The sequence below is a fragment of the Cricetulus griseus genome, chromosome 7 (assembly GCF_003668045.3).
Source record: "Cricetulus griseus strain 17A/GY chromosome 7, alternate assembly CriGri-PICRH-1.0, whole genome shotgun sequence".
In the NCBI taxonomy this organism is placed as follows: domain Eukaryota; kingdom Metazoa; phylum Chordata; class Mammalia; order Rodentia; family Cricetidae; genus Cricetulus; species Cricetulus griseus.
This window is the reverse complement of record NC_048600.1, coordinates 114,834,569-114,862,535: the sequence shown is the minus strand read 5'-3', so window position 1 is coordinate 114,862,535 and position 27,967 is coordinate 114,834,569. Positions and strand designations below refer to the sequence as shown.

Below are 27,967 nucleotides of genomic sequence, written 5' to 3'. Positions count from 1 at the left end.
ATAATCTGTAAGGTCAAGATATCTTTATTGAGATAAACACCAGCCAAACACAAGCCAGAGCGTGCCAGGGGCAGCCGAGCAGTGAGGCCAGAGAGAAGGGGCAGGAGAAGGGGCTTCCATGCGCTCTGTGGCCCCTTAAGAGCCCAGAGAGGTCATCCTGACCTCACTTTGACCACGCCTCTAACAGGTGTGGCTTACTGTCCCCTACACAGTGGTAATGGGGTATGGCCTGATGCTTATGGACTGGCTCTTTGTATTAAGTCCCTGGTTTCTGTGGGTACCAGCCAGCAAAGCATTTTATTGTTCTTACACAGTGACTCCTCAGCCACTTCCATTAAGGCCTCACAGTTCACCGCCATTCCTGGATTTCCCAGATATAGTCCACACCAGCAGCATGAGGAGGAAGGTGGCAGGACTGTGGGCACAGGGCTCCCAGGGCTGCTGGGCTTGCAGCCTCGCTCTCCCCTTTGCAATACCAGGCTACAAAAGTGCTCTTATGTTTCTCAGAGGTCTCTGTGAAGATGAGATGGCACGGAAAGTCCCACACAGGGCTGGGATGCAGTCAGCAAGTGCTGTCATCACTACTTCAGCTCCTGTAACAGGCCCTACGGCACAGGTAGCCACTGGGGTCCTTTTGGAGGACATGTCCCCGACTTGTCTAACTTGGATTCTCTTGCACGCAGGAAGATTCTTTAGACCCTCCTGCTGCATTTTATAGATGAGCAAACTGAAACCCAGGTGAGAGGGTACCCAGAGGCCTTGCAGGGTTCTGCAAGGCTGTCAGAGTGGTGGGGCCTCTACACAGAGAAAGAGGGACCCAGGGAGGGGCCCGGTGTGGCTCAGAGCCCCTCCTTCCTCCATGTGGTTGAGATTTGTTGCCCTCTGGGGTCCCGCATCCCTTCCCAGCAGCAGCCTGACCTTGTCCACTTGGAGAAAAACAGGAAACTGGGCTCTGCCAGGAATTGGAACCCAACCTTGCTCAGCTCAGAGTTGCAAGATGGCTGGCATGGTGAGGGGATTTGGGGAGGAACATGGGACAGAGTGTGGGGTGGGGCGCTGCAGGCTCACTGGAGTGGCCTGGGCCTGGTTGAGAGCTTTGACTTCTTCAGGAGAATGTCTGCTCTGGCTTTGTTTAAAAAAAAAAAAAAAAAAAAAAAAAAAAAAAAAAAAAAAAAAACAAGGCAAGATTGTAAGTAAGAAGTTGTCCGTCTCCTTCCCCTCCCACTCGAGGACAGAGTCATGGGAACCAGGGTCACACCTGACTTTCACCTTTGAAAATCCTTTCATGAATTAGAAACAAAATCAAAAGGGTCAGGGAAGTGCTTGCTTGCCATGCAAGTGCAAGGACCTGGGTTTGATCCTCAGCACCCAGATAAAACCCAAATGTGGTGCCAGGCACTGTGGTACATACATGTCTTTAGTCCCAGCACTGGGGAGGCAGAGGCAGAGGCAGAGGCAGGACTCTCCAAGGCCAGTCTGATCTGCATAGCGGTTTCCAGGTCAGCCAGGAATACATAGGACCCTGTCTGAACAAAACAAAACAAACAAGCCAAGTGTGGTGGCAGCACACACTTGCCATCCCAGCTGGGGAGATGAGTATCTAGAGGACTGGGTCCCAGCAGCCCGCAGCTCGCTGGCCTGCCAGCCTAGCCTAAGGCAAGCTCAGGTCCGAGTGAGAGACCCTGTGTCACAAAAGAAGATGGAAGAACAACACCCGATAAGTCTCCATCAGTGTGCACACGCAGATGCATGCAGACCTGCCCATGAACGAGCACACACAGCTACACCAATTAACAGTGTATTAATTGTTGTGAGGTGGCATGGTGCATAAGAGAACTTACTGCCAAATCTGATGACCTGAGTTCAATCTACAGAACCCAGATGGTAGAAGAGAACTAACTCCCAAAAGTTATCCTCCTGGTCTCTATACACAAGCCATGGCATTCACACACACACACACACACACACACACACACACACACACACACACACACATACACGGGGTGGTGGTGGTGGTGACAGACACAGAGAGAGGAGTAAATAATGATAATTTCAAAAGTTAAAAAAATACTGTATGAGCATGTTGGTATGAAGGTGATTCTCTCCCTCCCTTCCCCCTGATTTTGGTGGGTCCTGGACACTATGCCTCGTGGGCCTAGTAGAGAAGTCAGCCATTGGGAGATGTTCCCAATGTTCTCTGGTCTCCTAGAAGCTGTGTTACCCGTAAGGCCATGTAGCTAACCCATCCCCAGATGTCACAGGGGTGTTGTTCTACCTAAGCCATAACCTCACTGAGCCTCAGTTTCTCCCTGCAGGGTGGAGGAATTGGAGCCCTGGCCTCCCACTGTTCCTCTGGAACACTGTTTGGCCCCAGGGCCTGACCTGAGGCAGCCCTGGCTCTTTTTACAGCATGTGTCTCTGAGGAGAATCCCCAGCTATAGGGTGTCTTGCTTTGGGGTGCTAAGATACCCCCACATCTCCCAGGACTTCTTCCTTTCCTGCCTGTCTCTCTTGGACACCTGCCTCAGAGCCAGGCATCAATCATCAATATAATAAATTGCTTTGGTACAGTTCAGAAACCAACCTCTCCTCAAGGTTCTGTCAGTCATCACGCCTTTGAGGATGTCTCATGAGATCACTCACCTTGTTTTCACAGGGCTGGGCACCCTGTCCAAGGTCTAGAAGGTCCAAACATCATCTGGAAGAGACAAAGCTGGGACAAGACTTGAGATATGTCAATTCTGGCTTCAACTAGTAGATACCCCTAAGGTGTGTGCGTGCATGTGTGTGTGTGTGTGTGTGTGTGTGTGTGTGTGTGTGTGTGTGTGTGCGCATGCGCGCGCGCACGTTGTGTCGTAGGGGCACTTAGCTCCTTGGAAGGTTTAGGACCTTGCTTGACTTTATTGATGGGTGGCTTACAGGCATTCCAGGTCTCCTTGCTGTCTGCCTATAGGTCCTTGATGATCTTAACTGTGTCTTTGTCCTGTTTGGAACTAGGACCTAATCTGCTCAAGGCAGGGACAGAACCCTGGCACTCACCTAATGCTAATCTAGGCTCTCTGGATGTAGCCTCTCCCTCCTATGGCCCTGCTCACCTTTACAGCTGTGTCCTTACTGGCCCCACAGTGTAGGCACCTTCCAGGTTCAGAATCCAAACAAGTAGCTTAAGATACGGCTGCCATTTTATGGCAGACTCCAGGGATGTTGTTTGTGTGTGTGTGTGTGTGTGTGTGTGTGTATTGGGGCTCGGGGATCTATCGGTCCATCCATCTTATGTGTAGGTGCACATGTATGAGTGTGTGTGTGTGTGAAGGTCAGAGGTCAACCCTGAATGATGTTCAGTAGGAACTGTGTACCTTGTTTCCTTGGGACAGGCTTTCTTCCTGGAACCTGGGACTCTTTGATTAGGTTAGGCTAACTGGCCGGGAGGCACCCAGGATCTGCCTGTATCTGATCTAGTGTGTGATTATGTGTGTGCCACCACACAGTTTTTTACATAGATGTAAAAATCTGTGGATAAGACATAGATGGGTATCATGCTTACCCGGCAAGCCATTTACCAATTGAGATACCTCCCCAGCCCATAATTTTTATTATTTTTATTTGTTAGTTTTGAAGTAGGATCTTTATGCAGTCCAGGCTTTGCCTCACATTCATTGTGTATCTCCAGATCCTCCTGCCTCCATGTTCCAAGTGCTCTGTGCACTCCGCAAACTTTGGTTTGTTGTGATTGTTTTTTTTTTTTTTTTTTTTTTTTTTTTTCTTAAGACAGATTCTCACTCTGTTATCCTGATTGGCCCAGAACTCATGATGATCTGGCTGCCTCTGCTTCCTGAGTGCCGGAATTAAAGGCACTCACCAGCATTTCCTTTTAGAAAACAGTTTACCACCTTCAAATAGATATACTTTCACAAATAGAAATATGGTCAAAAGTCATCTCCTGTATAACGTCCCAGCAGATTCTGGCTCAGCTGAAAGAGGCCCGGGTGTTAATTACTTAAGCACCAAGGCTGGAGTCAGAGCCTGTGAGAGAAGTTTATGGTGAGACCGACTCCCATCTGGCCATGCTGGTCTGGCCTAAGGTTTTCATTTCATGGAGGTTTCAGATGGAAGTCTTCCAGCTCCTCCGGCTGAGTTAAGCCACTTTGCTGTCTCCTTATTTCCTCATTTCCTGAAAACCCGACCACGGCTGGGTGGCACATATGGTCCTCGGCCTGTCAGCCCTTGACTCTGCGGCTCAGCCCCTCCTTTGCTGGGAAGGCTGGGGGAGGTGGCAGGGCCTGTCACCATGTTGATAGGTATTGCAACAGAATTTGCTGTTGGCAGAGGACCTTCAAGGACTCAGATCGCATCCTGTCACTGCTCCGCTGGTCACCTGGGGGGTCATGTAGTGGCTCTCCCAAGGCTGTCTGAGCAGCCCTGATTGCCTTGAAACTGAGCTGGCCCTTTTCCTGGTCTCTTTCCTCACTTCCTGCTAGATAGGCCCTGTAGCTTCTCCCAGTTCCAACCTCCCATTGGCTTCCCTGACAGCCTTAATCATGGGAAGCTGCCCGTTACTGTGCATGAGAGTGAGTGCACAGAGCCCTGTGCCCTCTAGTTCAGAAGGTCCCTGATGCCAGCCACATCTTAACCTGCCCCGCTCATCACTTCATTTCCAGTGTCAGGCAGGCCCTCTAGAGGCACCAGCGGCAGGGTTCAGTGAACATTTCCTTTTTGGAGGAAGGGCTTAGCAGAAATACTAGTCTGGGGAGCCTGGGATTGTATTTCATCTCAGCAAGGAAGTAGCTCAGCCACATGAGTCCCAGGGTCACAGAGGGGATGATAAGCCAGGGATGGTGACTCACATCTGTAACCCCAGCTCTCATGAGGCCGAGGCAGGACAGTTGTTTAAGGGCTACAGTCAATCCCAGGCCAGCCTAGGCTACAAAATGAGCCCCTGTGTTAAATAAACAGACAGGCTGGGCATTGGTGGTGCACATCTTTAATCCCAGCATTCGGGAGGCAGAGGCAGGCGGAACTCTGTGAGTTTGAGGCCAGCCTGATCTACAGAGCGAGTGCCAGTATAGCCTCCAAAGCTACACAGAGAAACCCTCTCTGGAAAAACAAAAAACAAAAAATAAACAAACAACAACAACAACAACAAAAAACCAGACAGAATGCGGATACAAATTCCACTTAGCTCCACGGGCAGCCCATGGAGAGAAGGCAGTTCATACAAAATACTAGGCATAATGCCTGGTGTGGTGGAAGATCGTTCTGGTGACAGGGTGAGTGAGACCCACAGGACAGGCTAACTCAAGACAGACAGTTAGAAACAAGATCGGTGACAGGGTGCGTGAGACCCACAGGACAGGCTAACTCAAGACAGACAGTTAGAAACAAGATCGGAAGCCTGAGGTGCCTGAACTAGCAGGAGAGAATGGATCCGAGCTGTTGACCCAACCAAGTCAAATGAGCTGGAATATGCTCCATCGGTCTCCTGTGGTGGTCAAGGGAGAGGATCTGTGGGTCAGCACAGTAAGGGAGGGAAGAGTAGAGCCAACCAGGTAGCCCGAGTGAGGCAGATCAGGCCTCACTCTTGCAAACCCATAGAAAACCACATAGGCTTTCTTCCACTATGGCTCAGAGCCACTCTAGGTGGCAACAGGGCAGGGTGTGAGCACAGACTGGGCCACTTTGCCCTGTTCAGGGGACTCTAGTTTCCTCAAGCTGTACAGAGCGGAGAAGTTAGCTTAGTCACTGCCCCAATGTTCCCATTCCAATCTTCAAATGACTATAAGAACTTGAATTCTGGGCCTCAGTTTACCAATCTGTAATACGAGGAAAGATAAAAATAATACTCTATTTGCTAGGTGTAGCGAGGCACACCTGTAATCCAAGTATTTGGGAGGCTGAGGCAGGAGGATCAAGAGTGGCCAGTCTAGGTTACATAATGAGACTGTGTCTCAGTGAACAAAACACAGCAAAAACCACAAACAACTCTTCTGATAAATTGTGGGAAAGTCAATCAAGGGTAGCAAGGAGCAGAAATAGCCTGTGGTGCCTAGCACTGGTGAGTGTCATGTTTCTATATGTCACCAAATACCAGTAACCATCAGTGATAAAATACATTTCACTTTAGAAAATATATTTATTGTGTGTGGGGGTGGGGTGGGGAGGGGTGGAGTGTGTTTGTGGTGTGTGTGTGTGGTGTGTGTGTAGGCATGCATGTACCACAGTGTGCATTGGAAGCTCAAGAAGAACTTTTAGGAGTTGGCTCTTGCCTTCTTTTTTTTTTTTTTTTTTTTTTTTTTTTGGTTTTTTGAGACAGGGTTTCTCTGTGTAGCTTTGCAGCCTATCCTGGAACTAGCTCTTGTAGACCGGGCTGGTCTCGAACTCACAGAGATCCGCATGTCTCTGCCTCCCGAGTGCTGGGATTAAAGGCATGTGCTACCGCCGCCCGGCGCCTTCTATTTTTTTGAGACAGTTCTCTCTCATTGGTTCTGTTGCTGTACTGTGCACTCCAGACTAGCCATCCTGCAAGCTTCTAGATGACTCTCCTGTCTAAACTTCCCATCTCTGATGTAGGAATACTGGGATTACAGACTTACACCACTACATCTAGCTTTTTATGTGGATTCCTGGGCTCTCTCCTGACTCACACCTCACTTTTAAAGATCTAAGTGTGAACAGCGCATATCCCTCGAATTGAAGAGATGTGATTTCATTTTGCAGTCTTCACAGAGAACATCAGTGTAAACACTGGTAATCGTGACAAGTTCCTGGACATGTTCTATGTGCCAGGCGCAGAGCCAAGCCCTTACAAATATTTATCATTTAACCCTTAAGCATCCCCATCGGAACGTTTGCTTTTTAGATGAGACCTCAAAAGATGAGGGGACTTGCCCTTGCCAGCGATCACACACCTTTGCCTACATAAATGGTAGACATTCATTCACCACCTATAATCAAAGTGGCTCCAGCTGATTCAGGATTGTTTGACTCCATGGTTCTGAACTTGGCTTGTATCACTGGGGAACTTTAAAAAACCCTGAAGCCTGGCGTCCACCCTGAGAGATTATGATGCAATCAGGTTGGGGTATGGCCTGGACATGGGGACTTTTTGAAGGACCCCAGGTGGCTCTAGCATGCCACCAAGGAGAGGACTGCTGCCTCCTTTAGGTGTGACTTTAGGGGCCTCCTACCCTAACTCAGGTGTCTTCTCAACTGCCTAAAACTCAGTCCATGGAAGCAGAAAGCTCTTGGTGGAATGCAGACTATACAGAATGCGGAGAGGAAAAGATCACTGGCAGAGCGCGCAATTGCTGAAGTCTCTTGCCTTCCGAGTGAGCTGGGAAATAAAGCTGAAGGACTGGTCCTGGGAGGGAAAGGGAAGTGGAATCTGATGTCTGGAGACTCCTGTCCTAATCTTGGCTTTGCTCCATGTGTTTGGGGTGTGTGTGTATGTGTGTGTGTGCCGGGGACTGAACCCAGGGCCTTGAGTATTTTAGGCAAGCACTCCGCTGCTCAGCCACACCCCAGCTTTGACCCATATAAATAAGAACAAATCCCATCTCCACCCCCACCTTGGGATCTCTGCCACCCTCTGTGACAGGACAGCCCTGTGAGAGCTCAGGACACAATCCCTAAGAACCATGCTTCTAGCACTTTCTAGCCTGCATATCTGTGCAGCTTCCCCAAGGTCCATCTTGCCTTGCTTTGTGATGTTTGTTTGTTTAACACAACTGCCTGATTGCAGAGCTTCCTTCCCAGAAGACACTGCTGTGCTTGGAGGGTTATGAAGCAACTCAGAGAAAATTTACAAGGTGTCGACAAGCCATGAAGACCAGCATTTTATCACAGAGTCTCCTGTGTGATCAGCTGGAGGCTTATCTTCAGTGGGGATGGGGGGTGGGGTAGAGGGTTGGAGGAGCGGGTGGGAGGGGCACTCATTTCCTTTCCTTTGCAGTTCACCATGGAACCACTGTATTTCTTTTTTCTTTCTTTCTTTTTTTTTTTCTTTTTGGTTTTTGGAGCCACCGTATTTCAAGGGAACTCTGCTTTTGTTCTGCTGGTTCCCCAACTGACTGACAAGGTTTTGTAGTTCTTGGAACAGAGAATAGATGGAAATTCCAAGGAAGAGACAGGAGACTTACAAAGGACTTTTAATGAGGTACAGGAGTGAGTGAGTGAGTGGCGGCTGGGGAGCATCCTGTAGTCAGATGGAAGGGTGTGGCCAGGAAGTCGTTCCTGGGTAACTATTCCTGACTTTCAGATGTTTTTCCAAAGTCAGGGCTGAGGGATTCTCAGCTCTGGAACCTCCCCATCAGACCATGAGGTCTGCACAAATCACCAACGTTTAGCCTGAGTCCAGTCAGGCCCCAACCCAACTGTTCTGAATGTTACCATTTGCACATTTGAGGGCAAGCTCAGTTGGATACAAAGAGGAAGGATATTCCCGAAAGGGCAAACTTTTTCCAGGAACACTTTGGCACAAAGCCCTGCCTACCCTTTCACTTCAGTTTGTATTTAGGAACACATCCAAGTGAGGCGCCAGAAACAAAACAAAACAAAAAGCAACAACACAAAACACTATGGGGGGGGGCCGCAGGGGGGGGCTGGGAAGACGGAAGGCTCACTGGGCACCTGCCACACAAGCATAAGAACCTAGATTTGGATCTCCAGTACCCATATAAAAGCCTGACCCAATAGCTGTCTGTAACCCGGCACTGGGGGTGGGGGTGGAAACAGAAGGATTCCTAGATCTCACTGGCCTGCCAGCCTAGCTAAATGGGTGAGCTCCAGGTTCTATGGAAGACCCCGACTTTCTCTGGCGCCAGAGAGATGGCTCAGTGGTTAAAGAGCGCTGGCTGTTCTTCCAGAGGACCTGGGTTCAATTCCAAGCACCCACATGGCAGCTCACAACCGTCTATAACTCCAGTTCCAGAGGATCCAATGCTCTCTCTAGCCTTTCCAGCACCAGGCACAGAGATGGTTCACGAATATATACACAGGCCAAACACTCATATACATAAAAAATTAAAGAGGAAAGAAAAAAAGAAAGATCCCTGTCTCAAAAAATAAGGCAGAAGAGCAGCTGATGAAGACCCCTGATATCAAGAACTTCTGGGCGCTCGCGAGCGCACATACATATCCTCCCCTCCTGTGCTGTTCAGAGTCCCTGGGAAATCCACCCAATTGTCAGGAACTTGCAGTGACCAAATTCCCTTGTGCCTCATAGTGGGTTAGATGCCCCAAAGAAGCTGGGTGGTGAGGAAACAGTGTGCAGGGCTCTGAAGTCCTTGCTTCTCCAGGTGTTCACAGGCCATGGGGACACAGACCATAGGCCTGGCCTGACTACCCAGACAGCCTGGTGCACCCTGTACTGTTGAGTTCCACCTCCATGCCACTGGCTGCCTGGCAGGTTATCTTATCAAGATGACTCCCAGATATTAATTTATCCTGATTTTTGAGTTTGGGATACCTTCTGAAAGTTGGCTTCTGAAGGGAAATGCCTAAGTCACTTAACCTGAATAGAGGCCCAGACCAATTTGTGATGGATGGAAACATGTATAGAAACAGCTGTGGCCAGAAGTGAGTTCTAAGAAGAAGAAGAAAAAAAAAATCCCATGAGGCTGCAGGGACGGGTAAGTGCTGTGGAGTGCTTCTCCAAAACCAGAGGAATGTGTGGACCGCAGGCTCTCGGAAACAATGTTTGCCTCAGCTCCCCAGCTAGATAGTCATTGTGGATTCGAACAGGCTAGAGGCTCCAAGGTTCTTGGGTTATGAAATGTTGTTTTTCTAGTTCAGTCAAGTTGGGCAAGTCTACTGTGTGTTTATTTATTGTGCTGGCTAGTTTTATGTCAACTTGACACAAGCTAGAGTCATTTGGGAAGAGGGACTCTCAACTGAGAAAATTCTGTCATAAGACTTGCTTGTAGGAAACTCTATAGGGGTTTTCTTTTTTTCTTTTCTTTTCTCTCTTTCTTTCTGTCTGTCTTTCTTTTTTTTTTTTTTTTTTCTTGACAGGGCTTCTCTGGTTACCCCTGGATGTCCTGGAACTTGTTCTGCAGACCAGGCTGGCCTTGACACTGATCTACCTGCCTCTGCCTCTGAGTTCTGGGATTAAAGGTGTGAGACACTACCACCCAGCCCTGTAGTGCATTTTCTAAATTAGTGATTGACATTGGAGGGCCCAGTTCATTGTGAGTATTGCCATCCCTGGTCAGGTAATTCTGGGATGTATAAAAAAGTAGACTGAAGGAACTGGAGAGAGGGCTCAGTGGTTAAGAGCACTGGCTGCTCTTTCAGAGGACCTGGGTTTAATTCCCTATACAGTAGCCCACAACTGTTTGTAACTCCAGGAGATATGACACCCTAATACAGACTTACATGCAGGGAAAACACCAATGCACAAGAAAGAAAAAATAAGTCATTAAAAAATGCATGCAACTGGGAATGGCTAGGGGCAGGTGGGATGTTGGGGGGAGGGGAGGGAGAGGGAGAAGGGATTGACATCTAAAGCAAGCTTGTTCCTAATTTGAACTAATAAAATAAAAGAAAAAGAAAAAAATGCATACAACTTTAATCCCAGCACTCGGGAGGCAGAGGCAGGTGGATCTCTGTGAGTTTGAGGCCAGCCTGGTCTCCAGGACAGTTAGGGCTGTTACACAGAGAAACCCTGTTTCAAAACACACAAACAAACAAACAAAAAAAACCCTGACATCCCGCAAAAAAACCATGGAGAGCAAGCCAGTAAGCAGTGTTCTTCCATGGCCTCTGCATCCGTTCCTGTCTCCAGGTTGCCTTGAGTTCCTGCCCTGACTTTCCTGGTTGATGGGCTACAAGCTGTAAAATGAAATAAACACTTTCCTCCCCAAGTGGCTTTTAGTGTTTTATCACAGCAATAGAAACCCTAAGACATTTACGTTTACTTATTTTCGAGACAAGGTCTTATTAGGTAGCCCTGGGGGGAGCCCCCCCGCCCCGCCCCCCCAGTCCAGACACAGACTTGTAGAGCCAGTCTCTGGAGCCCAGGAACCAGGAATCTGGTGTTGGAAAGTGACTGATATCTGATGTCTGTCTTTGACTATACACACACACACACACACACACACACAGAGAGAGAGAGAGAGAGAGAGAGAGAGAGAGAGAGAGAGAGAGAGAGAGAGAGAGAGAGAGACACGAACAGGTTGTATAACAGTTTCCTCTGAGATTGAAACATTATATCCTGCATGGAAGCTCCTTAAGCAGAAAGGCAAACAACTCAAAGGAGCTGAAGGAAGTTCCTGAAACTCACCAAAATCACTAGGCTCCTCCCTGCCAGAGTAAGCACTAAAAGCTGAGCCTGAGCCTCTGTCCCAGAGAGAGTGAATTCAAGCGACAAAGAAGACTTAGACAAGCCAAGCAGAAGAGAAGATTCTCAGACCAGACCAGCAGCCTGGAAGTGAAACCAGCTGATCTGCCTAGAATTGGTTTAGACCAGCTGAGGCACCTGGAAGGGATACTCTCCAACTTGCTGAGCTGTCTGCAGGCTGTGCAGTATGCCCCAGATTCCCAGCTTTGTGAGCTGTCACCCATGCTGGGGTGGCCCTTGGTGATGCAGTTGTGTTTGAGTCATTTCTGCTCCCGTAAGGAACCCCTCACCCATATTCCTGTAAGTAACCCCAATAAAGCTCATTGGTTCACTAAGTTTTTTTCCAACTTTTTTATTTGAGTTAGAAACAGGATTGTTTTACATGACAATCCCTTCTCCTGCCCTCCCGTCCTCCCCTACCACCCCTGCAACTAAAACCTACCTATCACATATCCTTTCTGCTCCCCCTGGATGGTGAGGCCTTCCATGGGGTGTCATCAGAGTCTATCATATCCTTTGGGATAGGGCCTAGGCCCACCCCCATGTGTCTTGGCTCAGGGAGTATTCCTTTATGTGGAATGGGCTCCCAAAGTCCACACCTATGCTAGGGATAAGTACTGAACTTGGTTCACTAAGTTAAACTTTGGTGGTATCTGTACTTTGGTCTGCCATGGTTCCCTATCTGGGGTGAGTAGATGTGTGTGTGTTTTGTCTCCCCAAGAAAAGCTTGCCACACATCAACATGTGTGCCTCAATCACACAAATAAAATAAAAAAAGACATCTACTCATGTCCCAGCTTATTCCATGAGGCAAGTACTACCCTGATATTAAAACCAGGGAAAGCCATTATAAGAAAACTAGACCAAGATCTATTATTATTATCAACGCCAATATTCAGCAAAATATTAGCAGTCCAAACCCAGCAACACATGGAAAGGATTATACCCCATGACCAAGTGAAATTTATCCCAGAACTCAAAGTTGGCTTAATATCCAGAAGTCAATTGATGTTATCCATCATGTCAACAGAATAAAAGAGAAATACTATGAAATCATTTCAATATTTATTGAAAAAGAACACTGACAGAATCCAATACCCTGTCATAATAAAAGCATTCAACAGACCAAGAACTGAATAAAGGACTTCCTCATTTTGATAAAGGGCATTGAAAGTGAGAGAGGGGGTGGAGAGAGAGGAAGAGAAAAAAAACATATAAACAAACTAATATTAGCATCATATTTAATGGTGAAAGACTAAATGCTTTTCCCTTCATTTCAGGAATAAAATAAGAATTTACCTTTAGGAAGTGAAACCATCTATATTTTCAGATGGTTTGATCTCTTATATAGAAAATACTAAGAAACCCATTTAGAAAAAAACAGCAATCTCCTAGGGTGCCTGGGAGGTGGTTTCATCAGTAAAGAGCTTGCTGCAGAAGCCTGAAGACATAGAGTTCAGATCCCCAGCACCCATGTAAAAGCCAGGCATGGTGGCTCGAGTCTGTAACCCCCAGTGCTGGGAATAGAAGCATGGAAACAGGAATATCCCTGGGGCCCATGCACATGTGAACTTGTGCAGACACCACACACACACATGAACTTATACATACACCACGTGCACTTACACACATGCACAGCATTTATACAAAGGCACACCCAAACAAACTATCAGATCAAGGTCTGGTGATACATGCCTATGAATCCAGCACCTGGGAGCTGAGGTAAGAGGACCTTGAGGTCAGAACAACCTGAGCTATGTGATCTTCCAGACACAAAGATCAACTCCCTTGACCCCAAAACCAATAGAACCAATGAGCAAGTTCAAGAAGATCACAAGTTTCAAAACTCAGTTGTGAGCGGGCAAGATGGTTCAGTCTGGTAAAGGCGCTAAGCCTGAGGATGCCAGTTTGATCTCTGGGTCCTCCATGGTGGGAGAACGGACTCCCACAATTTATCCTCTGACCTCTGCCCATGGGCGGTGACACAAGCATGTGCATATAGACACACATACATCACACGCATGCGTGTGCACACACACACATACAATTAGTGTAAAACAAAATTTTACATAATATTGAAAACATTTTAACTTCAAAGCATGCCAGTAAAAGGCATGAGTAACAGGTGGAAGTCACTTGCAGAGGTTTTTGTCTGTGGCACTGTTTAGAAAAGTGTAGCTTTTTTTCCTTCCTGACTCTTTTGGACACTGGCCAGTGCCTGGGCATGTTTTTCCCTGACACTTTCTAACTCATCAGCTCTCCCATTTCTGCCATGTTGCTGCTTGCTGACTTCCCTTACAACTGAATGGCTGTCTCCCACCCTCTTCTCCATCTGCCCTCAGCCCTGTAGCTGCCGACATGACAGCTTACCTACCCTGTGTGTTTCTCTTAAACTAATAAAATTTCCTCAAGCTTAAAAAAAAGGTGGAAGGTATTCATAGAAATGGAGAGACTATTTGCAAATCATTTATGTGATAAGAGTTCAGAAAAGAAGTCTTGCAAACCAACTTAAAAAAAAAAAAAAAGATGAACTGACTGGAGAAATGGCTTGGTCATCTTCTATAAATTATTTGCCACACAAGACAAGGACCTTAATTTGGTTCTCAGAACCCACATTAAAAAAAAAAACACAAACAAACAAACAAGAAAAGTAGCCAGGCCTTGTGGCTCATGCTTGTAGTCCTGGCACTGGGGAAGAAGAAACAGGCAGATCTCTGGGGCTCATTGAGCAACCAGCCTCACCTTCTTGGTGAGTCCAGGCTAATGGCATCCGAAGAATGGCAGCTGATGTCTCTAGCCTTCACCTGAACACACACACACACACACACACACACACACACACACACACACACACAAACACACGGGTACACACACACATTCACATACACACACACACACACACACACACACACACACACACACACACACTCACGAATGCACGCACACACAGTAAATAAAAAAAAAAAAGTCAGGACAACTCAATGTAATAATGTGTAGAGGACTTCAGTAGACATTTTCTCAAACAAGATATACAAATATCTTATTTGATAAGCGTGTGACAATAAGCACATGACAAGGCACAACATCACCCAGCTCTCACTGAAATCCAAATCAAAACTGTAATGGGATCCCAGCAGACAGTAACAGCTGTTGGTGATATGGGAATAAAAAAAGATGCAGCTGCCTGAGAACATAATCTCTCTGTATTTCTATGGTAAAAACGGGCTACATCTATTTCCCAATTTCAGTCCATCTCCTGTGATTGTACAGTTACCTCTTCAAAGAGAGGAATACTACAGTAGCCTTGATCAGGGCTCTGTGGAGGCCCATTAGGGAAGCCATTTCACTAGCCCAGATATATACTTAAAATCCCAAACTACCCTGATCAGGGTTACCATGTGACCCAGGAACTCCACCCAGAGGTGTGTATTTAGGAAAATTAAAAACATACACAATACAAACACTCCTACAAGAATGTTTACAGAAGTATATTATTCAAACTATCCTAAATATCTATCAACTGATGGATGGCAAATAAAAACAATGTATGTGTACAATGGACTCTTATTCAGCAATAAAAATGAGTGAAGTACTGACCTGACCCAGCCCCCCATGAACCTTGAAAACTTGCTAAGCAAGAAGACCATGTATCCTATTACCAGAGAATCCTGTTTGTGTATGCTGTGTGCTGGAGAATGAACTCAGGGCCTTGCACATGCTGGTTGTGATGGTTTGAATGAGAATGACTCCCATAGGCTCAGATGTTTGAATACTTGCTTGGTCCCTGTTGGTGGAACTGTTTGGGAAGGATTAGGAGGTGTGGCTTTGTTGGAGGAGGTGTGGCCTTATTGGAGGAGATGTGGCTTCACTAGGGCATTAGACTCGGGCGTTTCCAGTGTTCTCTCTTTATCTCCTACACGTGGGAAGATGTGAGCACTTAGCTGTTCTTGTTGCCATGGCTGTGCTCTGTCATCATGGATTCTAGGCCTCTGAAACTGTAAACTCAAACTCTTTCTTTTATAAGTTGCCTTGGTCATGGCATTTTGTCACAGGGTTAGAAAAGTAAGTGAGACACTGGCCAAGTACTCTACCACGAAGCTGTATCCCCCAGCCCTATTTATAATCCCTGGTACCAAATAAAACTGCATACATTCTAGAACCTCATACATCCTACCACTGAACTACAACCCATTCCATTTTTCATTTTGAGACAGAGTCTTACTAAGTTGGCCTGGGTGGCCTAGAACTCACATGCCACTTAGTCAGGCCTTGAACGTTGCATTCTTCTGCCTAAGACTTTTGAGTAGCTGTGTTTAATAAACCTGAGCGATGAGACTCAGTTTCTAATTCCATTTATATAAAGTATATACAATGAATTATTTCTTCTTCATCTTCCTCCTCTTCCACTTCCTCTCCTGGGACAGAAGTCTTGATATATAGCACAGGCTGGCCTTGAACTCACTATATAGCCTAAGACTACCTAGCCTCAGACTTGTGACTCTCTTCCTGCCTCAGCTTCCCAAGTGCTGGGATTAATGATGTGAGCTGCCACACCCTGGTAAAGATTTCTTTTTGACATAATAAAATTATTCTAAAAATTGATCACAGGGCTAAATGTGGTTATGTATAACCTAAATCCTGGCACATAGGGGATGGATGCCGGGTGATAGGAATCTTGTCATCACCATAAGGTTTCAGGGCCTAGCCTAGGTCTGAACTCTGCCTAAAATAAATGCATAAATCAGATTGACTTCAGGAGTGATTTACAATCTGTTACTATACTAAAGACGTTCTATAGTATGCTCTGCTGTGTATGCACCTGTGTATGGGAGAGCACTTGCACATGTGGAGGTCAGAGGTCAATGTCAGTGTCTTCTATTGCATTCTTCCTTATGTTTAAGGGCAGAGTCTCTCACTGAACCTGGAGTCTCTGATAGGCTAGAATGACTGGCCAGAAAGCCCTAGGGGTGCTCCCATCTCCACGTCCCAGAGTTGGGATTATAGGAGCATGTGAGTTCTGGGGATCCAAACTCAGGTTCTCATGTTTACACAGCAACCACTTTACCCACCAAGCCATCTCCTCAGTCCCTACTGAATACTTTCAATGTGTGAACTGAATGGAATATGGATTGTATCTTTTTTTTTTTCTTTTGAGACAGGGTTTCTCTGTGTAGCCTGGGCTGTGCTGAAACTGCTCTGTAGACCAGGCTGGCCTTGAACTCACAGAGATCCGCCTGCCTCTGCCTCCTGCATGCTGGGATTAAAGGTGTGCGCCGCCACGGCCCAGGCCTGGGTTGTGAACTATTACAAAAAGAGGAGGAAAGCCCCTAGATGAGCTCCAGTTGCATCCCTGACCCAGAGGGCTGGTGAGCTCACAAACAGAAGAGCAGGAAATTTCGCCCTCACCTCCTCTCGCTTTCTCTCCCCCTGCCCTTCCTTCCCATGACCTCACAGGCTGGGCTCCATACCTCCTTCTTATCCAGGCTGGCGCTCAGGCTGCGTCTTCTGTTTTCTGTGTCTGTGCCTCTGGCTGTCATCGAGTGCCCTCACTCCTGCGAGAATTTATGTAGAATCTGTGTTCCGCCAAGCACTTTGAGGCAAACAGATCCCAGGTATTGCCTTCAAGTCATCTGCAGCACTGTAGGTGAGATCAAGCATCATTTAAGATTTCATTCAGTTGATTTAAGAGAAAAATCCACATGCAATGGCTTACCAGAAATAAGATTGAGCTTGTTTCTAATGGCCTGAAGGTGGGCAGGCCAGGCTGGTTGTGCAGCTCTTTGGGACCGTGGCTGAAGTGGGTGGAGGAAGAGAGAGCAGAGTGGCCATTAGTTGGATGTCTATATGGGGTTGAGGGAGAGTCTGAAAGGTGGTCCAGGTGGATGAAATGAACCAGTTCGGACAGACGCTGGGGATGGAAGAGGAGAAGGACCATCTTTGGAGTTCCCTTGTACCTTTTTTCTCCTTTAAAAATTAGTATTGATTTATTATGTGTGTGGGGGTGGGGAGAATGTGTTTCAAAGAAAGTTACAGACATCAATGTATGTTGTTTCTAATCACTTCCCGACACAATGGCAGTATGTATGCGTGTGTGGAAAGAGCCCAGGGCCTCGCATATCCTAACACCCCGCCACTGAACCAAACCCCAGTCCTTTCTGTAGACTGTTTCTAAGGTTAAAAATCACATACAAGAAGTGCACAGACCTTATTTCCACATTAGGCAACAGACACCTGTACCCATGTCACTGAAACTCCTATCAAGAGACATTACGAACTCTCCAGAACGTTCCTCCTTCCAGGTTGCTCTAATCTTGTCGCCCCACATTAGTTTCATTTGTTTCGGGTCTTCACAGAAATTGACTCAGGGTAGAGTTGACTCTGTGCCTCTTTAAGTCACATAGGACATTCATTCATGTTGTGGCTCGTGTTTGGTAGTTGGCCTCTTTTGTTGCTGAGTCATATTCCACCAGCTGATTCTATCAGGAGAATTCTCCATTCTCTAGGTAGTCACCGGGGCTGTTCCAAGTAGAGTTGGAACACAGAAAAGCTTTGACCATTCTTGGATGGGTCTTTCACTTATGTAAAGATCTAAAAGTGTACGGGGCATTGGTGTCGCATGCCTTTAATCCCAGCACTCGGGAGGCAGAGGCAGGTGGATGTCTGTGAGTTCAAGGCCAGCCTGGTCTCCAGAGTGAGTGCCAGGATAGGCTCCAAAGCTACACAGTGAAACCCTGTCTCGAAAAACCAAAAAAAAAAAAAAAAAAAAAAAAAAAAAAAAAAAAAAGACTTAAAAGTGTGATGAAAAATGTGGAATTGCTGGCTCTCTCTAGGTTTAGCTATGAAAGAAACATCTTTACGTATTACTTGTACTTTTCACAGACTTACCCACAAGGCACAAGAAGCCCCATTGCTCCACTTTCTTGCCAGCACTTGGTATCAGTCTTTAATTTTAGCTATCCTGGTGGGTGGGTGTTAGTGTTTCATTGCAGATTTCATTTTGCATTTCCCTGTTGACAGATGATGTTGAGTGTTTTTTTTGTGTGTTTCTTGGCCATTAGTTTATCTTCCTCTATGAAGTTTCTAGTCAAACATTTTCCCCATTTTAAAGACAGCTCTTGATCTTTTTGTTATTGAGTTGTAAGCATCCTTTATATACTTTGTTTACAAGTTCCTTTGTTTACAAGTCAGATACACTTCCCAATTACTTTCTTCTAGTGCAGTGCTTCTCAACCTCTGGGTTGTAGCCCCTTTGGGGGCATCAAACAACCCTTTACAGGGGTTGCATATCAGATTCCCTCAATATCAGACATTTTCATTACAATTCTACAATAACAAAATTATAGTTATGAAGTAGTCAAGGAAATAATTGTAGGATTTAGGGTCATTACAACATGAGGGACTGTATTAAAGGATCGAAGCATTAGGGAGGTTGAGAACCACTGATCCAGTGTGAGACCTTCCAGCATTTGGATGATGCTTTCTGATGCATACAGCTTTTTTTTTATTTCAGGTCAGTGATATGGGTCAGTGGGTGGAGGCACTTGCTGTCAACCTGAATTTGATTCCTGAGACCTATATCCTGGAAGGAGAAGGCTGACTGACTCCTCCTGTCCTTTGACCTCCACACACTCACCATGACATGTGTACACACACACACACACACACACACATACACACACACACAGTGTAAATAAATAAGATATAGTATTTTTAACAAAAATTTTTAACAAATTTTTAACAAAAATTTAACAAAAAATTTTTACTCCCATCCCCAGTAACTATGTGGGAGAAGGAGAAAACTGACTCTTGCAAGTTGTCCTCTGGCCTGTACATGTGTGCTGTGAATGGGACATTGTGTGTGTATGGGGGGGGATACAAAATAAATACATGCAAAAATATTTTAAATGTTATTATAGCTGGGTGTAGTGGTGTATACCTGTATTCCCAGACCCTGAGAAGTAGAGGCAGAAGGATCAGGAGTTCAAGGCCAGTCTCAGCTATATAGTAAGTTTGAGGCCAGTCTGGGCTACCTGAAATATTGTCTCAAACAATAAAATTTAAAAAAAAACAAAATGTATAATTCCCAAGGTGAATGGAAATTTTATAAATCCTGTTCTCTGTCACCAGCCACAGAGCTGAATATCAAAACAGCAGCAGAAAAGACAGCTTGTCCAGGTTTGGGGAAGTGGGAACCAGAGAAGTGACAATTACTGGTAGTTACAGGAGATCTGAGAAGGTGGCAGGACGGTGGCCATGTGATGGGAGGGAGGCTGCACGAGTAGCGGGGTGGGACACCGACTTCCCTGTCCCCGACAGGTGCCTTTTCCTCACATTCTTCTGAAAAGAGAAGTCAGGACAATGCTGAGGTCTCGGGAGAGTCTTCCTGTCCCTAGGACCCTCCTAGATGTGCCATCTTCCCGGCCCTCGGGCAGAGCTGCCACCATGGGCTAGACCAAGTGGTAACTAACTTAGTGGTATAGGTGGTACAACTTGTCCTTGCCCATGACTGTCCACTTGTTGGCCAGGGGTTCGGGTGGGGGTGGGGTGGAAGCTGAAACCTGGGCTTTCCCGACTCCAAGCATCCAGCCCAGTCCTTGCTGCCTCGCGTCTCTCTCCCTTTGACTGCCACCAGCTCTATTTCTTCACGGTGCTCCACCCAGTTATGGAGTCAGCTGCCCACGTCTCTCAAAGCAGCCAAAATTTCCAGCTCATGCAATGAGGAAAGATTCTTAAGAAGCAGAAACCCGGACAAGCCCCGACCCCACCCGGCCTGGGTCCCATCACTGTCTGGATGAGAAGGGCGTGGGCGAGGAAGAGAGATGACAAAAGAGCTTTCCTGCCGGAAAGAAAAGGGTTGGGGGGGGGGGTTGTGCCAACGGGGCCTCCGTCCCTCTATCCTCTCACACATTCAAAGTCCTTTAAAGAAAGGCACACTTGCCGGGGCGTTGGTGGTACACGCCTTTAGTCCCAGCACTTGGGAGGCAGAGGCAGGTGGATCTCTGAGTTCAAGGCCAGCCTGGTCTACAGAGCGAGTTCCAGGACAGCCTCCAAAAGCCACAGAGAAACCCTGTCTCAAAAAAGAAAAAAAAAAATGCCCACTTGCTGTATGTTAAGACTGTACTAGCCGCTGTAACAAATAGACCCTCAAGGTCACTGTGTCTGACCCTTGGTCACTACCAGCTCACCAGGCAGACGTCCTCCATGCAGTGACTTAGAGACCAGACTTTTCACATTTGACGCTCTAAGTCATTCCCTTCTCCTCCAGACCTGTGGGGATGAAAAGAGACTTCTGTGAGAGCCACAATGTCTCAAAAGCTTGGCCTAGGGGACTGGGGAGATGGCTCAGCGGGTAAGGGCTTCTGTGCAAGCTTGTCGGCCTGAATTCAGATCTTCACACCCATGTAACAGTTGGGTGTGCCAAGGTGTTCCTGCCTGTAACCTCGGCACTTGGATAGTAGTGGCAGGGAGACAGACAGACACCCAGAGCTCACTGACTGGTCTAATGAAAGGGGTGGGTGAGCTCCAGGCTCAGTGAAGAGACTGTCTCAAAAGTAAGGTGGAGGAGACAGAGGAAGACACCGGATATCCACCTCTGGATGGCACACACACACACACACACACACACACACACACACACACACACACACACTCGCCCAGCCTAGAAGTGACACATGCTATTTCAGTTCAATTGGTAAGAACCTGTCCCAGGGCCAAAGAGTCCTGGAAATGTCCCGGCTTCCTAACGGTTTCCCCAGTGACAACTAATACCAGGAAGAGAGCTCAGATTTTGGTGCCCCTGCCACCAAGCATCATGGAGTCCTCACCAGTTCTATGGCCTCGCTTTGCAAACTGGAGGAACCTGTCTTGAAGGGAGGGGTTGTCTTTTACTCCACTGCCATCGTGGGTTCCCATGCCTTCTCCATCTTGGAAGTGGCTTGAACTGCCCTGCGGCCCCCTCCTCTTCACTCAGCCATTCAGGGGCCCTCTTCTATTCATTTAAATCTGATGTCCTCCAAGAAGCTTTTCAGGGGACTTAATATCCACATGGAAGGCACCCATTCTTTGGGTGCTCTATTTGTCAAGAGTGGGGGCAATGTCTGGGGACACAGCCCCCATCTCACTGGTTCAGTGCAATTTCTTCAGCTGAGGATCAAGGTCCTTTCTCCAGCTATACCCAAGGTTCGTGTGTGCCCTGGGGATAGGAAGCAGACACATTTATTGGTTAGGAGTTAGAAGGGATTCTCTTAGAAGGAGGGGAAGAGACATGGCACCTTAGGCAGAAGCAGAAAGGGGGGCTGCTTATTTAAAGGGGGTCTCCTTCCTAACACATTTGTTGGTGCCATATGTAATCCCCTCCTTCTTGGTTCCTCCCCTCTTTCCTTCTCCCTCTTCTCTCTCCTGCTTCCCTTCTTCCTGGCAGGGACTGAAGCCAGGCCTCCTGTGAGGAAGGCCACTTCTCTTCTAGTGAGCCGCAGCCCAGGCCTCAGCTGTGGTTTTCAGTCACATGCTGAGAACATGGGCAACTTTCCCCACACTGAAGGCTAATTAGAAGTGTTTACTTGTTAATGGCTCCTTGTGGGCTGGGCATTAGAGAGAGCTGGTCTGGCTTTGCAGCAGCCTCATGAAGTAGGGACTTTTGCTTTATCTTCTCTTTGCACAGAAGAGAGAGGCACAGTAAATCTCCCAAGGATCACAACGCTTGACAGAAGAGTTTATCTTTAACTTTGGTATCCAGCACAAAGTCTCTGTTCCTTACGTGGCTCTGTTTTCTTTTCTTGAGGGACATCCAGTGATCAGGCACTAGAACCCCCCTGGGTGGCCCATGCGCTCCAACTTTCCTGTTTCCTCTATTCCTCTGCAACCACTGAGACCCACCCCCTTTTAAACAGTGGAGCCACCAAAAGGTGGCTTCCCTGATTCCTGGGTCACTGAGCAAGGGGCAGCTGACCTGGAGGTTTGCTAGCTGTCTACTGCCTTGCATGGATGAAAACAACACCTGTGTAAAGAGTTTATGTTGGTTTCCATGGAGATCTGGAGGTGAGTCATCACAGCACAAAAGAGCCAGGCAATAGGGCTTCATTTGCTGACAGCTTGGTGGCCCTTCCCCCCACCCAATTTCATGTTTTGTAAATCCTGGGGTGCTCTAGACTGGAGATGGGACTCAAGACAAATCCGAACTCAGGCTGCTGGAAACAGCTCAGCACACCAAGGGTCTTCCCAATCCATTGGCGGCTGTAACTGCCAGGCCTGGCCTCCTGATTATCAAGTTGGTGCTCTCCTCTGCCCTGTATCAAGTCAGTCCACATTGCTGGCTTCTCAAGCTGTTCCCCTTTAGCACAACCCCCTTATCTCTGTTCTCAGGGGACAGCATCCAGAAGAGAAACCTGGGATCTCCAGGCCCTGGATGCACTGGTTACATCCCCTGAAAACCACATTGTCTTTTACATATACCCTCAGGGATAGAGGGTACGTACAAGCCAGGCAGGCCCCGTGTTCTGACCCTGCTGACGGGGCAGCCACCCCTGAGTGTTCGAATTTTCCAAAATGTATCTGGGACTGAGGACAGAACTAAATGGTAGAGGGCTCACTTAGCATGTGCAAGGCCCTTGGGTTTAAACTTCAGCAGCAGAGAAAGGAGAGAGGGAAGTCAGGAGGGAGGGAGGGAAGGAGGGAGGGAAAAAGGGAGACAGGGAAGGATACAGGGAGGGGGAAAGAGAGGCCTGTCAGCAGGGAGCAAGTTAAGCTAACTAAGGTTTATCTATATGATGGACTAATACTGAGCTACAAAAGAATGCACTCTTATAATGCAGTAATAATGAGACAAATGGCCAGGAGTGGTGTCGCACACCTGTTAGACCCCCGAAAACTCAAGTATCCGGGGTCCCAGGCCACGTTCGCGGTCACCCCAATCACCAGGCGGATTCGAGAGCTTGCTGCAAACTGCACGAGGCTTTATTGTAATTTAACAAGCTAACCCATGTAATTTAACAAGCTAAGCCATGGCGGATGGCTAGAAAAGACGGCTCCTAGGGGCTCCAGAGAGATCTTATAGGGCAGCGTAAGGGGAGTGTCTAGGGGTACACACAGGCTCACGATTGGTGTGCCTCCAGGCTTGGAGGGCTTGCCCTGTGTTGATTGGTCAACTGGTTGTTATGGCCCATAGGCCCTCCCAGGGTGGTTGCTATGCTCTCTACGTCATTGCTGTGCGCTTGTCCGTAAAGCACACCCAGGGTCGTAAAGCATAGCGCCACCAGCTAACTTCTGATTGGCTCCTTGTCACGAGACAGGCATCTGACTTTCTAGTGACTAACTTTTGATTGTTTTCTTGTCACGAGGCAGGCATCTGACCTCTAAGTGACTAAGGCAAGTTTATGGCAAGCACGTGTTCGGCTGTTATGGCTGCCGAAAGGGAAGCTGGTCCCTTCACACCTATTGTCCAGCACCTGGCAGGCTGATGCAGGAGGATGGTAGTCTTTGGCAACAGAGTGAGTTCTGGTCTAACCTAAGCTACTCAGTTAGATTTGTCTCAGACAAGACAAAAGAAAACAAAAACAGAAAATGAGGCAAAAGATGAAGTTTTAAAGTAAAGACTACAACAGATATTGTAGTGGCTTGAATAAAAATGGCTTCCATAGACTCAGGGAGTGGCACTATTAGGAGGTGTGGCCTTGTTGGAGGAAGTGTGCTTCAGTCACTTCCTGCTGCTTGCTATTCTGAACGTAGAACTCTCAGCTCCTTCTCCAGCACCATGTGCCACCATGCTTCTGGACATGCTGACAATGGACTAACCCTCTGAACTGTAAGCCAGTAGTCCCAGTTAAATGTTTTTCTTTATAAGAGTTGCTGTGGTCATGGTGTCCCTTCATGGCGTAGACACCCTGAGACGCTATCTGAGGGAAATACAAGTATACACCCACAAAAGGACTCAAACATAAATGTCCCTAATAATAATGACCAATCTGGAAACATCAAAAAGTCTATCAACTGGTGGATAGGTAAGCAAAACATGATGAAACACTGCTTGACAGCAAAAAGGAACAATACAGAATAATTAGCAACTAAACATATGCAACAATATGGATATTTCCAAAAGTATGTAATTCCACATGCATGATTCCACTTATATGAAGATGTGGAAAGCTGAATCAGCGGTCAGCTGGGCCTGGGATGGGAGTGGGAATGAACCACGGTGAACCCAAAGGGACTTCATGGGACAATGGGAATACGCTCAAGCTGGACTGCGATAATAATTGCCTGGCTTTACAAATTTGTTAAAGATTGTTGAAGATCCTTACTGTGGATGACATCGCTCTTAATAGAGCTGTTGGTGGAGGGAGGGGAGAAGGAAGCCTGTTAAGCCAAGGTCTAGAAAGGTCTCCAAGTTGCTTTTTTTGGTTTTTCGAGACAGGGTTTCTCTGTGGCTTTTGGAGGCTGTCTCTTGTAGACCAGGCTGGTCTCGAACTCACAGAGATCCACCTGCCTCTGCCTCTCGAGTGCTGGGATTAAAGGCGTGTGCCACCATCGCCCGGCTGCAAGTTGCATTTTTAATAGACAAAGCAGAGCACAGTTCATGCAGCTGCTTGCATTTTTTAAAAGGGGAAAAAGTGTTGGAAGACACCCTCTGCGTGCATTTGTATTTATGTCTCTGCACTAATACATACGGTTTCCCTGTCTGAGCCTAGATCCCTCTGGAAGGGTACACAAAGCTGGTGGCAGCAGGTGTTGGGGGCTGGGATTAGATGACTTAGAGGTGGAATGGGAGGGGTACTTTTCCTTTCCATGTTTTCCTTTAAATTGTAAATATGCACAAAACTTAACTCTTGAGTCATTGTTTTAATTACTTGTTGTTGAGACAGGGTCTCAATAATGTTGTGGCTGGGCTCAAATTCTTGGGCTCAAGTAGGCCTCCTTGCCTTTCAGCCTCCCAAGTGGCTTCACAAGATTACAGGCTGAGCCATGCCCATCTAGGCTTAGCCACTTTTAGGAGTACAGTTCAGTGGCATTAAATCAATGCATACTCTTTCTCCCTCCCTTCATGACCACCCACTCAAAGCTATTACCACCATCCATTTTCAGAGGTCTTTTTGTCTTGCTGGATTGAAACGCTATACTTTAGATTATAATGCTGGCAAACAACCATTCTACCTTCTGCCTTTGTGAACAAGGACACCTGTTAACTTCATGTAAGTGAAATCACACTATTTTATTGTGTGTCTGTGGGGGGGTGTGTTTGACTTATTTAGCAGAACTCCAAGTTTCATTCATGTTATAACATTTCAAAAGGCCTTCTTTAATTGTTGAATTCATTCTTAAAATTTATTTATCTGTGTATCTATCTGCCTCCTTCCTAGTACCGCTGCACCCAGGCTGAATCCCCATCCAAAATCCATGAAGGAATTTAGGATGCTAAATCTTGAGACGAACTAATGGGGGGGGCGGGGCCAGGATATGGTCCTCATTTCCCCACTTAATGAGAATGCTGTGTGAGCCTGTGTGAGTTTATATGTACCATGTGCTTGCAGGTGTATGCGGTCCAGAAGGCAACTTCTGATATCGTGGCATTACAGGCTGTTAGGAGTCCCATGTGGTTGCTGGGAGCCGAACCTGGGTCTTCCGTAAGAGCAATGGGTGATCTTTACTGCAGAGCCATCTCTCCTTTCCCACTGAATTGGCATTTAAGAGCATATGAAGTGATGTAGTCCACTATGGCATTCCCACCCATACCTACCACTGGACTGTATTCTTGCTCATCTCTACCTTGCCTTCCTATCTAGCTGTCTATTTATTTTAAAATAGGATCTCTGGATGCCAAGTCTGAGGATGCCCCACTATGTAGCCCAGGCTGTCTTGGAACTTGCAGCAATCTTCTTGCTTCAGTCTCCCGAGTGCTGGCATTAAAGACACGTTTTTGTTTTTGTTTTCTGTTTCCAGTGTTAATGCTAACTGATAATGCTCATCTGTACACACTGCTTTCTGTTCACTCATTTACCCTGCTCTAGCACTCGAAGCTTCGTGAGCAGTGCTGATATGAAAACACGTGTGCAATTACCTCTGAGGCTGTCGTTAGCTTACATTTTCCAAGAAAGAATGTATTATGTAAATGACAAATTAAAATTAAGCCAGGTGCATGCCTATAATTCCAGCACTTGGAGGTTGAGGCAAGAGGAACATTGGGTGTTCAAGGTTAGCCTGGTCTACAAAGTGAACTCATCTTAAACAAGAACAAAACATCGAAAGGGATCGCACAGAATACATAGAAACAATTCTTTTCCGTGGTCCATTTTGGAAGCTGCTGAAGAGCCTTTGGCTCAGAGGGGCGTTCCCCTAGGAGCTGGGGACTAGGCGGTGCGTCCCCCACCAGGCCCAGCAGCAGTCTAGCCCGGCTGCACCCGCTGGGGTCTCGCTGAGTCACGGCGCTGGCCTCGATCGTGCCCTCACCCGCCTCCCGCCGCCCACCCGCTGCCCTTGGCTCGCCGCCTTCCTGAGCTCCGCTCCGCCGCGGGCCGGTGACTCAGGGCGCAGGCAGCCCAGGAACGCCCGCTCACAGGATGGGGGTGCAGCTCGCCCCGCCACGTCCCGCCGGCTTGCAGCCGCTGCTTTTCCTCTCTGGAAACTCCTTAGCCGCGCCACCTCCGCTTGCACCCTGCCTCCTCCCGGGTACCGCTGCACCCACGCTGAATCCCCATCCAAAATCCATGAAGGAATTTAGGATGCTAAATCTTGAGACAAACTAATGGGGGGGGCGGGGCCAGGATACGGTCCTCATTTCCCCACTTAATGAGAATGCTGGAAGTTTACAGCAGAGAATGACCTGTTCCAGATAAATACAGACTGCAGCAGCCAGCACCCCCTAAGGGGCTTTGTAATATACATCAGATGTGTGGCCACATCAGTCCCTGGGAAGTTCAGGGCCCACAGATGACCCCTCATCCTCTTCTCCCCACTCCCCCCACGCAGGGTCTTACTTTGTAGCCCCGGCTATCCTCCTGCCTCAAGAAGCTGAGAATTTTGTCTTGCTTTCCTTCTTTCCGTTTACGTCCACGTGCGTGTGTATACATGGGTATGTAGGCCAGAAGTCGTTCTTCAGGCTCTTATTTACTTTTAGTTTTGTTTTTGTTGTTGTTTTTGTTGTTTTGTTTTTGAGACAGAGTCTATCTACCATTGAGACCTCCCCCCCCACTACCCCCCCGGGCTGGCGACCAGAAAGTCCCGGGTTCTTATCTCAGCGACCCTTTTGTCTCTGCCTTTCATGTTGAGGTGGGTCACTGAGCTTGACGTTTTCTATATGAATCCTTGGGATTGGACTCAGCTTTCATGCTTCCGTGCCAAGCACTTTACTGACTAAGCTATGTTTGCAACCCTAAAGTTTCTTTCTAAAATCTGGGGAGTTCTGAGTTTCAAAACACATCTGATCCTAGGATCTGGAATTAGAGACACTGAATCTGTTCATACCTGTTTCACAGAGCAGAGACAAGCCACAAGACTGCTGCAGGATTCTGCCCCACCCTGTCGGGTCCTGTGGTGTGCGCGCAGGCGCCGCCCCTCCCCCTCCCCCCCCCCCGGTCCTTCTTCTGGTCCCTCTCAAAGATTCTTCTTGTCTGGTGACATTTCCCTGTTGGATTCCAGAGCCCA

General features: G+C 47.4%; 2 long non-coding RNA genes across 6 annotated transcripts; one reads left to right on the top strand and one right to left on the bottom strand.

The window, feature by feature from the left end:
- Window positions 1–8: 8 nt before the first annotated feature.
- On the bottom strand, window positions 9–27,865 carry LOC103164366. 5 transcript variants are annotated; one of them, XR_004770805.1, is made up of 6 exons: window positions 27,788–27,865; window positions 21,160–21,527; window positions 20,521–20,602; window positions 18,221–18,342; window positions 16,804–16,973; window positions 9–1,126 (listed from the first exon to the last, which is right to left on the bottom strand). It is a non-coding gene; the product is annotated as an uncharacterized LOC103164366 (long non-coding RNA). The 5 variants fall into 5 exon arrangements; XR_004770806.1 differs by lacking the exon at window positions 18,221–18,342 and adding an exon at window positions 17,049–17,127; XR_003487414.2 differs by lacking the exon at window positions 18,221–18,342.
- On the top strand, window positions 22,010–26,163 carry LOC118237813. The gene is made up of 3 exons (XR_004770810.1): window positions 22,010–22,372; window positions 25,412–25,518; window positions 25,858–26,163. It is a non-coding gene; the product is annotated as an uncharacterized LOC118237813 (long non-coding RNA).
- Window positions 27,866–27,967: the final 102 nt, after the last annotated feature.